Source organism: Penaeus vannamei, chromosome 21, assembly GCF_042767895.1.
Source record: "Penaeus vannamei isolate JL-2024 chromosome 21, ASM4276789v1, whole genome shotgun sequence".
NCBI classification, from domain to species: domain Eukaryota; kingdom Metazoa; phylum Arthropoda; class Malacostraca; order Decapoda; family Penaeidae; genus Penaeus; species Penaeus vannamei.
This window is the reverse complement of record NC_091569.1, coordinates 1,819,955-1,829,954: the sequence shown is the minus strand read 5'-3', so window position 1 is coordinate 1,829,954 and position 10,000 is coordinate 1,819,955. Positions and strand designations below refer to the sequence as shown.

Here is a 10,000-nt window from a genome sequence, read left to right as displayed (position 1 = left end):
TACGCCTAACCCCTCCCCCCCCCCACCTCCCTACCCAACCCCCAAGATATTGTGTTGACTGCCACCTGTTGAGTGTTTGGGCCGCCCCCCCACCCCCGCCCCTGTGTCCGGCAGTTAGTTCCGAGTGTTCAGGTGTGACGGCTGATTTGACCGGCGACGTGACGGGCCGCGGCTACAGGGGCGGGAGGAGGCTCCCGGGGGCCGATGCGGGATGGGTTTCGGGGGGGGTTCGGTTCCTTTGGGGGTTTGGTGAGGGGGGGAAGGGGGGGAAGGGGGGAAAAGGGGGGGGGGGGTAGAGGGAGGGGGGAAAGGAGTGGGGAATGGGGGGAGTGGAAGGGACGTTGAGACGGTTGCTTGCACTGTGGACGGAATGCTTTTTTTTTTATTTCTTAAGTCTGTCTCCTTTTCATCATGAGGTTATGAGTGTGTATGTGTTTGTGTCTGTCTGTGTGTGTCTGTATCTGCCTGTCTGTTGTGTGTCTGTGCGTAAGCTCTACGTATTCGATTGTGCGTATATTAACTCTTTCATTCGCCACTAGGGGGATCATAATTTTAAAGTGAAAATGAGGATCGAGACTTCAAACGTTTCGAAGACTTCTTCATCCCTCATCCTCGGTGGAATGAATGAGCTCAACAGCTGATTAGGTCAGGGCGGGGAATAAGGTCAGGGCGGGGAATAAGGTCAGGGCGGGGAATAAGGTCAGGGCGGGGAATAAGGTCAGGGCGGGGAATAAGGTCAGGGCGGGGAATAAGGTCAGGGCGGGGAATGCCGGGTCCTTGGGGTCTGATGATGAATTACGAGTAATGATAACATGACGAAAACGCACACGGACATGGACAGGGTTACACATACACACCCCCAATTTTTTTGTGACAGGGGCACACACACCGCACACCCCCACACACACACACACACACACACACACACACACACACACACACACACACACACACCACACACACACACACACACACACACACAAATATAATGTGTGATTTTTTTCTGTTTGTTTTTGTTGAAATAATATGTATTTGTGTTTTGGGTTACGTGGATGTATGGTGATATACTACATGTATTATTTACTAATCTGTCTATTTTTGTTTATTTACAGGTGAGGGACGCAGCAACTTTATTGTATTTGGAAGGTAAGGAAGGCAGGAGGAACAGACAAGGCAGAGCATGCTGTAAAACTGGAACTTGTTAATGGAGCGTGTCACGGAGGAAGGGAAGGGAATAAACCGGAGAGGGAGAGGAGGAAGGAGAAGAAGAAGAAGAAGGGGAAGAGGAAGAGAGAGAGTAAGAAGGAGAAGAGGAGGAGAAGGATGAAGGGGAAGAGAAAGAGTAAGAAGAAGGAGAAGGAAAAAGAGAAAGACGAAGAAGAAAAGAAGAAGAGGAGGGGGAGGGGGAGGAGGAAGAGGATGAGAGGGGATGAGAGAGAGGAGGGAGGCGACAATATAAAAAAGAAAAGGGGGGAGGAGGCAGAGAAAGAGAGACAAAGAAGAGGGAGGTGGATGGGAGTAAAGGAGAGGGAAGAGGAGGTGGCAGGAGGTCACAGGGGCACGGGGAGAGAGAGGGGGGGGAGAAAGAAAAAAGGAAAAGAGAGAGAGAGAAAGGTATTGGGGGAGTGTTGGCTCAAGGGGGAAAAAGAAGAGAGAGAGGGTTGGAAAGTTTGGCTCAAGCAGGAAGCAGGCGGCAGAAAGGAGTAGGGAAGCAGGACAGGGGGGATAAGAAGAAGAAGAGCGCAGGAAGGGTAGCGGAATGCAGGGCAGGAGTACCAACGCTGTCTTAATAAGCCATAATCAATAGCGTCGACCTCATCAACTTCCACGCTCTTTTCCCAACAAAGGGCGCTTATTTGTCAAAAAGGAGGAGGAGGAGGAGGAGGGGAAGGGTGGGGTGAAGAAAAGGAGGGAGAAGGAGGAGGAGGAGGAGGGGAAGCGGGGAAGAAAAAAAGGGGGGGAGGGAAAGGGAGGAGAGGGGAGGGGGATAAAAAGGAGGGTAGGGAGGGGAGAAAGGGGGAGAAAAAAGGAGGGAGAAAGGAAGGAGGAGGGAAGGGGGAAGAAGAAAAGGGAGGAGAGGGAGGAGGAGGAGGGGAAGGGGGGGAAGAAAAGGAGGAAGGGAGGAAGGAGGGAAGGGGGGAGAAGAAAAGGAGGGAGGGGAAGAGGGGGAAGGGGAGAAGAAAAGGAGGGAAGGAAGGAGAAGGGGGGAAGGGGGGAAGAAAAAAGGGAGGGAGAGGGAAGAGGAGGAGGGGAAGGGGGGGATGAAGAAAAGGAGGGAGAGGGAGGAGAGGGATAAGGAGAAGGAGAGGGAGAGGGAGAGGAAGTTGGAAAGGAAAAAGGAGAGAGAGAGAGAGAGAGAGCGAAACCTTTTAACTTTAGTTTTTTTATTGTTTTTAAATTTTTTTTCTTTTGTGGTTTAAAGCTACATGTTTTTTTTTTTTCATTTTCTTGGTTTGGGGTCTACTCCTAAAAAGCGGACTTTCTTTTCTCTTTCTTTTCTTTTTTTTTCTCTCTTTTTCTTTTTTTTTTTTCTTTTTCTCTTTTTTTTCTTTTTCTTTTCTTTTCTTTCTCTTCTTCTTTTCTTTCTCTTCTCTCTCTCTCTCTCTCTCTCTCTCTCTCTCTCTCTTCTTCTCTCTCTCTCTCTCTCTCTCTCTCTCTCTCTCTCTCTCTCTCTCTCTCTCCTCCTCTCTCTCTCTCTCCTCTCCCCCTCTCTCTCCCCCCCTCCCCCCCTCCCTCTCCCCTCCCTTTTCCCCCTTTCCCTCCTCCCCCTCTCCTCTTCTCCTCTACCCCCTTCTCCTCCTTTTCCTCTCCTCCCCCTCTTTCTCTTTCCATCCCCTTCCTCCCACCCCTCCCCCCCTCCTCCCCTCCCCCCCACATCACTCCCCAGTTCTCCCCCTCCCCTCCCCCTTCCATCTCCCTCTCTCACCCTCCTCCACCCCTTCCCCCCCTCCATCCTTTTCCCTCCATCTCCTTCCCTTCCTCTCCCCTCCTCCCTTCCATCTCCCTCTCCCTCCTCCACCACCCCCCCTCTTCCCCCCCCCCCCATCCCTTTTCCTCCTTCCTTCCCCTCCCCCTCCCCTCCTCCACCCCTTCTCCCTTCCATCCTACCTCCCTCCCCCCACCCCCCCCCCCCTTTCCTTTCTCTCCCTCCCCCTCCCTTCCCCACCCCTCTCCTTCTCCTCCCCCCCCACTTCATCCACTCCTTTTTCCCCTTCCCTCTCCTCTCTTCCTTCCCCTTCCCTCTCCTTCCCCCCCTCCCCCCCCCCTCCCCCCCCCCCCACCCCTCCCCACCCCCCCCCCCTCCTCTCCCCCCCTTCTTCCCCCCCTCCCCCTTCCCCCCTCCCCCCCCCGAGCCGAAGGAAACCCTTTTTGGGTTGTTTGGGTTGGTTTTTTGTTTTTGGGGGGGGGTTTTTTTTTTTTTTTTTTTTTTTTGTTTTTTTTTTTTTGTTATTTTTGTTTTTTTTTATTATTTGTTTTTTATTTTGTGTATTTTCCTTTTTTTGGAGTTTTTTTTTTTTTATTTTTTTTTCTTTTTTCCTTTCTCTCCACTCTTTTTTTTCTCATCTCTTTCTCTCCTCCTCTCTTCTTCTTCTCTCTTCTCTCTTCTCTCTTTCTTTCTTCTTCCCCTTTTCCTTTTCCTCTTCCTTTTCTTTTTCTTTCCTTCTTTTTCCCTTTCTCTTTCCTTCCCTTTCCTTTCCTTTCTTTCCCTTTCCCTCTTTCTTTCCCTTTCCCTCTTCCTTTCCCTCCCTCCTTTCCTCCCTCCTTCCTCCCTCCCCCCTCCCTCCCTTTCCCTCCCTCCCTCCCTCCCTTTCCCTCCCTCCCTCTCCCTGAATTCAAAGGAAGGGGAAACTACTACAAGAAGAAGAAAAATAGATAGGCGGGGAGGTAGAGATAGACAGACGGAGAAAAAAATATATAGTTAACGAGGGTTTTCGAGAAAAGAAAAGAAAACAAAAAAAAGGAAGGGCCCAAAAAAAGGGAATTGACGAGGAAACTTTGGGGTTCTGCCGGGAGGAGGAGGAGGGAGAAAAAAGGGGGAAGGGGGAGAGGAGGGGGAGAAGGAGGGGGAAAAGGAGGAGGGGGAAAAAAAGGAGGAGGGGGGAAAAAAGGGAGGGGGGGGAAAAGGGGGAGGAGGGGAAAAGAAGGGGAAAGAGGAGGAAAAAGGGAGGAGGGGAGGAGGGGAGGAGGAGGGGGGGGAAAAAAAAAAAGGGGAGGAAGAAGAAGGAGGGGGGAAAAGAAAAAGGGAAGGAGGAAAAGGAGGGAAAAGGGGAAAGAAAAAAGGGAGGAGGAGGAGGAGGATGGAGGAGGAGGTAAATGAGAAATAGGAGGAAGAAGAACAGGAAAAAAGAAAAAAAGAAGTAGAGAGTCAGGGAGAGGGCTAGACTGAGGGTGAGGAGAAGGAAAAAGCACACGCAAGGGTCTGAGGGAGGTGAGGGGGTTGGGGGGCAGGGAGGGGAGGACGGGGGGGGGTTGGGGCATGGGAGCGGATAAAGGGAGGACGGAGGAAGTGGAGGGGGGGGGAAAAGGCCTGTGGCCTGGGAACGGGAAGGTAGGAAAGTTCAGACAGACAGGGGTGGAAATGGTGGTGGAAGCGGGGGGGGCGGGGAAGGGGGGGAAGGTGGAACGGGGGGGTGGGGGAGGGGTTAAAAAGGGGAGGAGGGAGGGGGAAGAGAAAGGGGGGAAGGGGAAAGGGGGGGGAGGGGAAGGAGGGGGGAGGGGGATGGGGGGGAAGGGGAAAGGGGGAGGGAGGGGGGGGAAGAAAAGGGAGGGAAGCGGGGGAAGGGGGAAGGAGGGAAGGAGGGGGGAGGAAAGGGGGGAAGGGAAAAGGGGTTGAAAGGGGGGGAGGGGGGAGGGGGAGGGGGAGAAGAGAAAGGGGGAGGGGGGATGGGGAGGAGAGGGGGAGGGGTGAAAGGGGGAGGGGGAGGGGAAAGGGGGAGGGGGGAGGAAAAAGGGGGAGGGGGGGAGAAGGAGGGAGGGGAGTAAAACCTGTGGGGAGAGGAAAAGGGTTGAAGGGGGTGGGGGGATAAGAAGGGGGAAGGAAAAGGAGAGAGGGAAACTTACGAAAGCAAATCAAAGGGGAGATCCGGGGGGGAAAAAAAGGGTGCGAGGCCCGTGATTGACTGGACCTGCTGGGGGGGGGGGGGAAAGGAGAGAGAAAAGAAAGAAGAGAGAAGAGAAGGAAAAAGGGGGGGAAAAAAAAAAAAAAAAGTTTGGGATAAACAAAAATTTTAAATTTTTCCCCCATATTTTATTCGGAATATAATGACGAGAATATTTCAAACCGCAATAGTTTTAAACCCGCGTAATAATTTTAACCGTTTAATCGCAAAAAAAAGAAGAAAAAAACACCGAGAATTCGCATTAGAATTAAGAAGAGGCGCGGGTGGAGGATGAGGGAGAGAAATTCATATTTGATGAGACAGGTCGGCGAGTATGAAAAGGGAAAGAAGAGTAGAGGAGAAGAAGTAGTAGAAGAAAAATAAAATTAAAAACCACTCCAAGCCTTGTGCATGAGAGGGAGGGGGGGGGGGGGGTTGGGGGGGGGGGGGAAGGGGGAAGGAGGAGGAGGGTAAGGGGGGTGCGGGGGGGGGGAGGGGGGGGGGGAGGGGGGAAGGGGGAAGGAGGGGGAAAGGGGGGGGGGGGGGGGGAGGGGGAAGGGGAGGGAAGGGGGAGGGGAAGCGAAGAGGAGGGGGGGAAGGGAGAGGGAGAGGGGGGGGGGGGGGGAGGCGAAGGGGGGGGGGGAAGGGGGGGAGGGGGAAGAGAAAGAGGCGAGGGGAGTGAGAAGAAAGAGAGGCAAGGGGAGTGAGAAGAGAGAGAGGCAAGGGGAGTGAGAAGAGAGAGAAGCAAGGGGAGTGAGAAGAAAGAGAGGCAAGCGGAGTGAGAAGAGAGAGGGTAAGGGTAGTGAGAAGAGAGAGAGGCAAAGGGAGTGAGAAGAGAGAGACAAGGGGAGTGAGAGGAGAGAGAGGCAAGGGGAGTGAGAAGAAAGAGAGGCAAGGGGAGTGAGAAGAGAGAGAAGCAAGGGTAGTGAGAAGAACGAGGGGCTAGGGGAATGAGAAGAAAGAGAGGCAAGGGGAGTGAGAAGAAAGAGAGGCAAGAGGAATGAAAAGAGAAAGAGGCAAGGGGAGTAGGAAGAAAGAGAGGCAAGTGGAGTGAGAAGAGAGAGAGGCAAGGGGAGTGAGAAGAAAGAGAGGCAAGGGGAGTGAGAGGAAAGAGAGGCTAGGAGGGGGAGAAGAGAGAGAGGCAAGACGAGTGAGAACAGAGAGAGGGAAGGGGAGTGTGAAGAAAGAGAGGCAAGGGGAGTGGGAGGGGAAAGCGGCAAGGAGAGTGAGAAGAAAGAGTGGCAAGGGAAGCGACAAGAGAGAGAGGCACGGGGAGCGAGAAGAAAGAGACGCTAGGGGAGCGAGAAGAAAGAGCGGCAAGGGGAGTGAGAACAGAGCGACGCAAGGGGAGTGAGAAGAGAGAGAGGCACGGGGAGTGAGAAAAGAGAGACGCAAGGGGAGTGAGAAGAAAGAGAGAGTGAGAAGAAAGAGAGGCAAGGGGAGTGAGAAGAAAGAGAGGCTAGGTGAGTGAGAAGAGAGAGATGCAAGGGGAGTGAGAAGAGAAAGAGGCAAGGGGAATGAGGGGAAAGATAGGCAAGGGAAGTGAGAAGAAAGAGAGACAAAGGGAGTGAGAAGAGAGACAGGAAAGGGGAGTGAGAAGAAATAGAGGCAAGGGAAGTGAGAAGAAAGAGAAGCAAAGGGAGTGAGAAGAGAGAGAGGCAAAGGGAGTGAGAAGAAAGAGAGGCAAGGGGAATGAGAGGAAAGAGAGGCAAGGGAAGTGAGAAAAAAGAGAGGGGAGTGAGAAGAGAGAGAGGCAAGTGGAGTGAGAGGAAAGAGAGACTAGGGGGGTGAGTGAAGAGAGAGGCATTGGGAGTGAGAAGAGAGAGAGGCAAGGGGAATGAGAGGAAAGAGAGGCAAGGGAAGTGAGAACAATGAGAGACAAGGGGAGTGAGAAGAGAGACAGGCAAGGGGTGTGAGAACAAAGAGAGGCAAGGGGAGTGAGAGGAAAGAGAGGCTAGGTGAGTGAGAAGAGAGAGAGGCAAGAGGAGTGAGAAGAGAGAGAGGCAAGGGGAGTGAGAGGGAAGAGAGGCAAGGAGAGTGAGAAGAGAGAGAGGCAAGGGGAGTGAGAAGAGAGAGAGGCGAGGGGAGTGAGAAGGAAGAGAGGCAAGGGGAGTGAGAAGAGAGAGAAGCAAGGGGAGTGAGAAGAGAGAGAGGCAAAGGAAGTGAGAGGAGAGAGAGGCAAGGGGAGTGACAAGAAAGAGAGGCAAGGGGAATGAGAAGAAAGAGAGGCAAGGGGAGTGAGAAGAAAGAGAGGCAAGGGGAGTGAGAAGAAAGAGAGGCAAGGGGAGTGAGAGGAAAGAGAGGCTAGCGGAGTGAGAAGAGAGAGAAGCAAGGGGAGAGAGAAGAGAGAGAGGCAAGGGGAGTGAGAAGAAAGAGAGGCAAGGGGAGTGAGAAGAAAGAGAGGCAAGGGGAGTGAGAGGAAAGAGAGGCTAGGGGAGTGAGAAGAGAGAGAAGCAAGGGGAGTGAGAAGAGAGAGAGGTAAAGGAAGTGAGAGGAGAGAGAGGCCAGGGGAGTGAGAAGAAAGAGAGGCAAGGGGAGTGAGAAGAGAGAGAGGCAAGGGGAGTGAGAAGAGAGAGAGGCAGGGGGAGTGAGAAGAAAGAGAGGCAAGGGGAGTGAGAAGAGAGAGAGGCAAGGGGAGTGAGAAGAGAGAGAGGCAAGGGGAGTGAGAAGAGAGAGAGGCGAGGGGAGTGAGAAGGAAGAGATGCAAGGGGAGTGAGAAGAGAGAGAGGTAAAGGAAGTGAGAGGAGAGAGAGGCAAGGGGAGAGAGAAGAAAGAGAGGCAAGGGGAGTGAGAAGAGAGAGAGTCAAGGGGAGTGAAAAGAGAGAGAGGCAAGGGGAGTGAGGAGAAAGAGAGGCAAGGGGAGTAGGAAGAAAGAGAGGCAAAGGGAGTGAGATGAAAGAGAGGCAAGGAGAGTGAAAAGAAAGAGAGGCAAGGGGAGTGAGAAGCGCGAGAGGCAAGGGGAGTGAAAGGAAAGAGAGGCTAGGGGAGTGAGAAGAGAGAGAGGCAAAGGGAGTGAGAAGAGAGAGAGGAAAGGGGAGTGAGAGGAAAGAAAGGCAAGGGAAGTGAGAAGAGAGAGAGGCAAGACGAGTGAGAAGACAGAGAGGAAAGGGGAGTTAGAGGAAAGAGAGCCAAAGGGAGTGAGAGGAAGGAGAGGCAAGGGAAGTGAGAGGAAAGAGAGGCAAGGGGAGTGAGAAGAGAGAGAGGCAAGGGGAGTGAGAAGAAAGAGAGGCAAGGGGAGAGAGAAGAGAGAGAGGCAAGAGGAGTGAGAAGAAGGAGAGGCAAGGTGAGTGAGAAAAGAAAGAGAGAGACAAGGGGAGTGAGAAGAGAGAGAGGCAAGGGGAGTGAGAAAAGGGAGAGGCAAGGGGAGTGAGAAGAAAGAGAGGCAAAGGGAGTGAGAAGAAAAAGAGGAAACGGCATTGAGAAGAGAGAGAGGCAAGGGGGGTGAGAAGAGAGAGAGGGAAGGGGAGTGAGAAGAAAGAGAAGCAAGGGGAGTGAGAAGAAAGAGAGGCAAGGGGAGTGAGAGGAAAGAGAGGCAAATGGAGTGAGAAGAGAGAGAGGCAAGGGGAGTGAGAAGAAAGAAAGGCAAGAGGAGTGAGAAGAAAGAGAGGCAAGGGGAGTGAGAAAAGAAAGAGAGAGACAAGGGGAGTGAGAAGAGAGAGAGGCAAAGGGAGTGAGAAAAGAGAGAGGCAAGGGGAGTAAGAAGAAAGAGACGCAAAGGGAGTGAGAAGAAAAAGAGGAAACGGCATTGAGAAGAGAGAGAGGCAAGGGGAGTGAGAAGAGAGAGAGTGAAGGGGAATGAGAAGAAAGAGAAGCAAGGGGAGTGAGAAGAAAGATAGGCAAGGGGAGTGAGAAGAGAGAGAGGAGAGGGGAGTGAGAAGAGAGACAGGAAAGGGGGGTGAGAAGAGACAGAGGGAAAGGGAGAGAGAAGAGAGAGAGGCAAGGGGAGTGAGAAGAAAGATAGGCAAGGGAAGTGAGAAGAAAGAGAGGCAAGGGGAGTGAGAGGAAAGAGAGGCAAAGGAATGAGAAGAGAGAGAGGCAAGGGGAGTGAGAAGAAAGAGAGGCAAGAGGAGTGAGAAGAAAAAGATTGAACGAAAGTGAAAAGACAGAGAGGCAAGGGGAGTGAGAAGAGAGAGAGAGGTTAAAGGAGAGAGGAGAGAGAGAGGCAGGGGGAGTTAGAAGAGAAAGAGGCAAGGGGAGTGAGATGACAGAGAGGGAAGGGGAGAGAGAAGAGAGAGGGGCAGGGGGGGTGAGAAGAAAGAGAGGCAAGGTGAGTGAGAAGAAATAGAGGCAAGGGAAGTGAAAAGAGAGAGAGGCAAGGGGGAGTGAAAAGAGAGAGAGGCAAGGGGAGAGAGAAGAGAGAGAGGAGAGGGAAGTGAAAAGAAAAAGAGAAAACGGAAGTGAGAAGGAAGAAAGGCAAGAGGAGTGAGAATAGAGAGAGGCAAGAGCAGTGAGAACAAAGAGATGCAAGGGGAATGAGAAGAGAGAGAAACAAGAGGAGTGGGAAGAGAGGAAAAGGGAGTGAGAAGAGAGAGAGGCAAGGGGAGTAAGAAGAAAGAGAGGCAAGGGGAGTGAGAAGAGAGAGAGACAAGGGGAGTGAGAAGAGAGAGAGGCAAGGGGAGTGAGAAGAGAGAGAGGCGAGGGGAGAGAGAAGAAAGAGAGGCAAGGGGAGTGAGAAGAGAGAGAGGCAAAGGGAGTGAGAAGAGAGAGAGGCTAGGGGAGTGAGAAGAGAGAGAAGCAAGGGGAGTGGGAAGAGAGGAAAGGGGAGTGAGAAGAAAGAGAGGCAAGGGGAGTGAGAAGAAAGAGAGGCAAGGGGAGAGATAAGAGAGAGAGAAAAGGGGAGTGAGAAGAGAGAGAGGCAAGGGGAGTGAGAAGAGAGAGAGGCGAGAGGAGTGAGAAGAAAG

The 10,000-nt window shown here is 52.7% G+C and overlaps 1 protein-coding gene across 1 annotated transcript in view; it reads left to right on the top strand.

Annotated features, from left to right (window-relative positions):
* Positions 1-10,000, top strand: part of LOC113803167 (protein O-mannosyl-transferase Tmtc3-like) — a 280,136-nt gene that overhangs the window by 112,153 nt on the left and 157,983 nt on the right. The gene's annotated exons all lie outside the window — the stretch shown is intronic.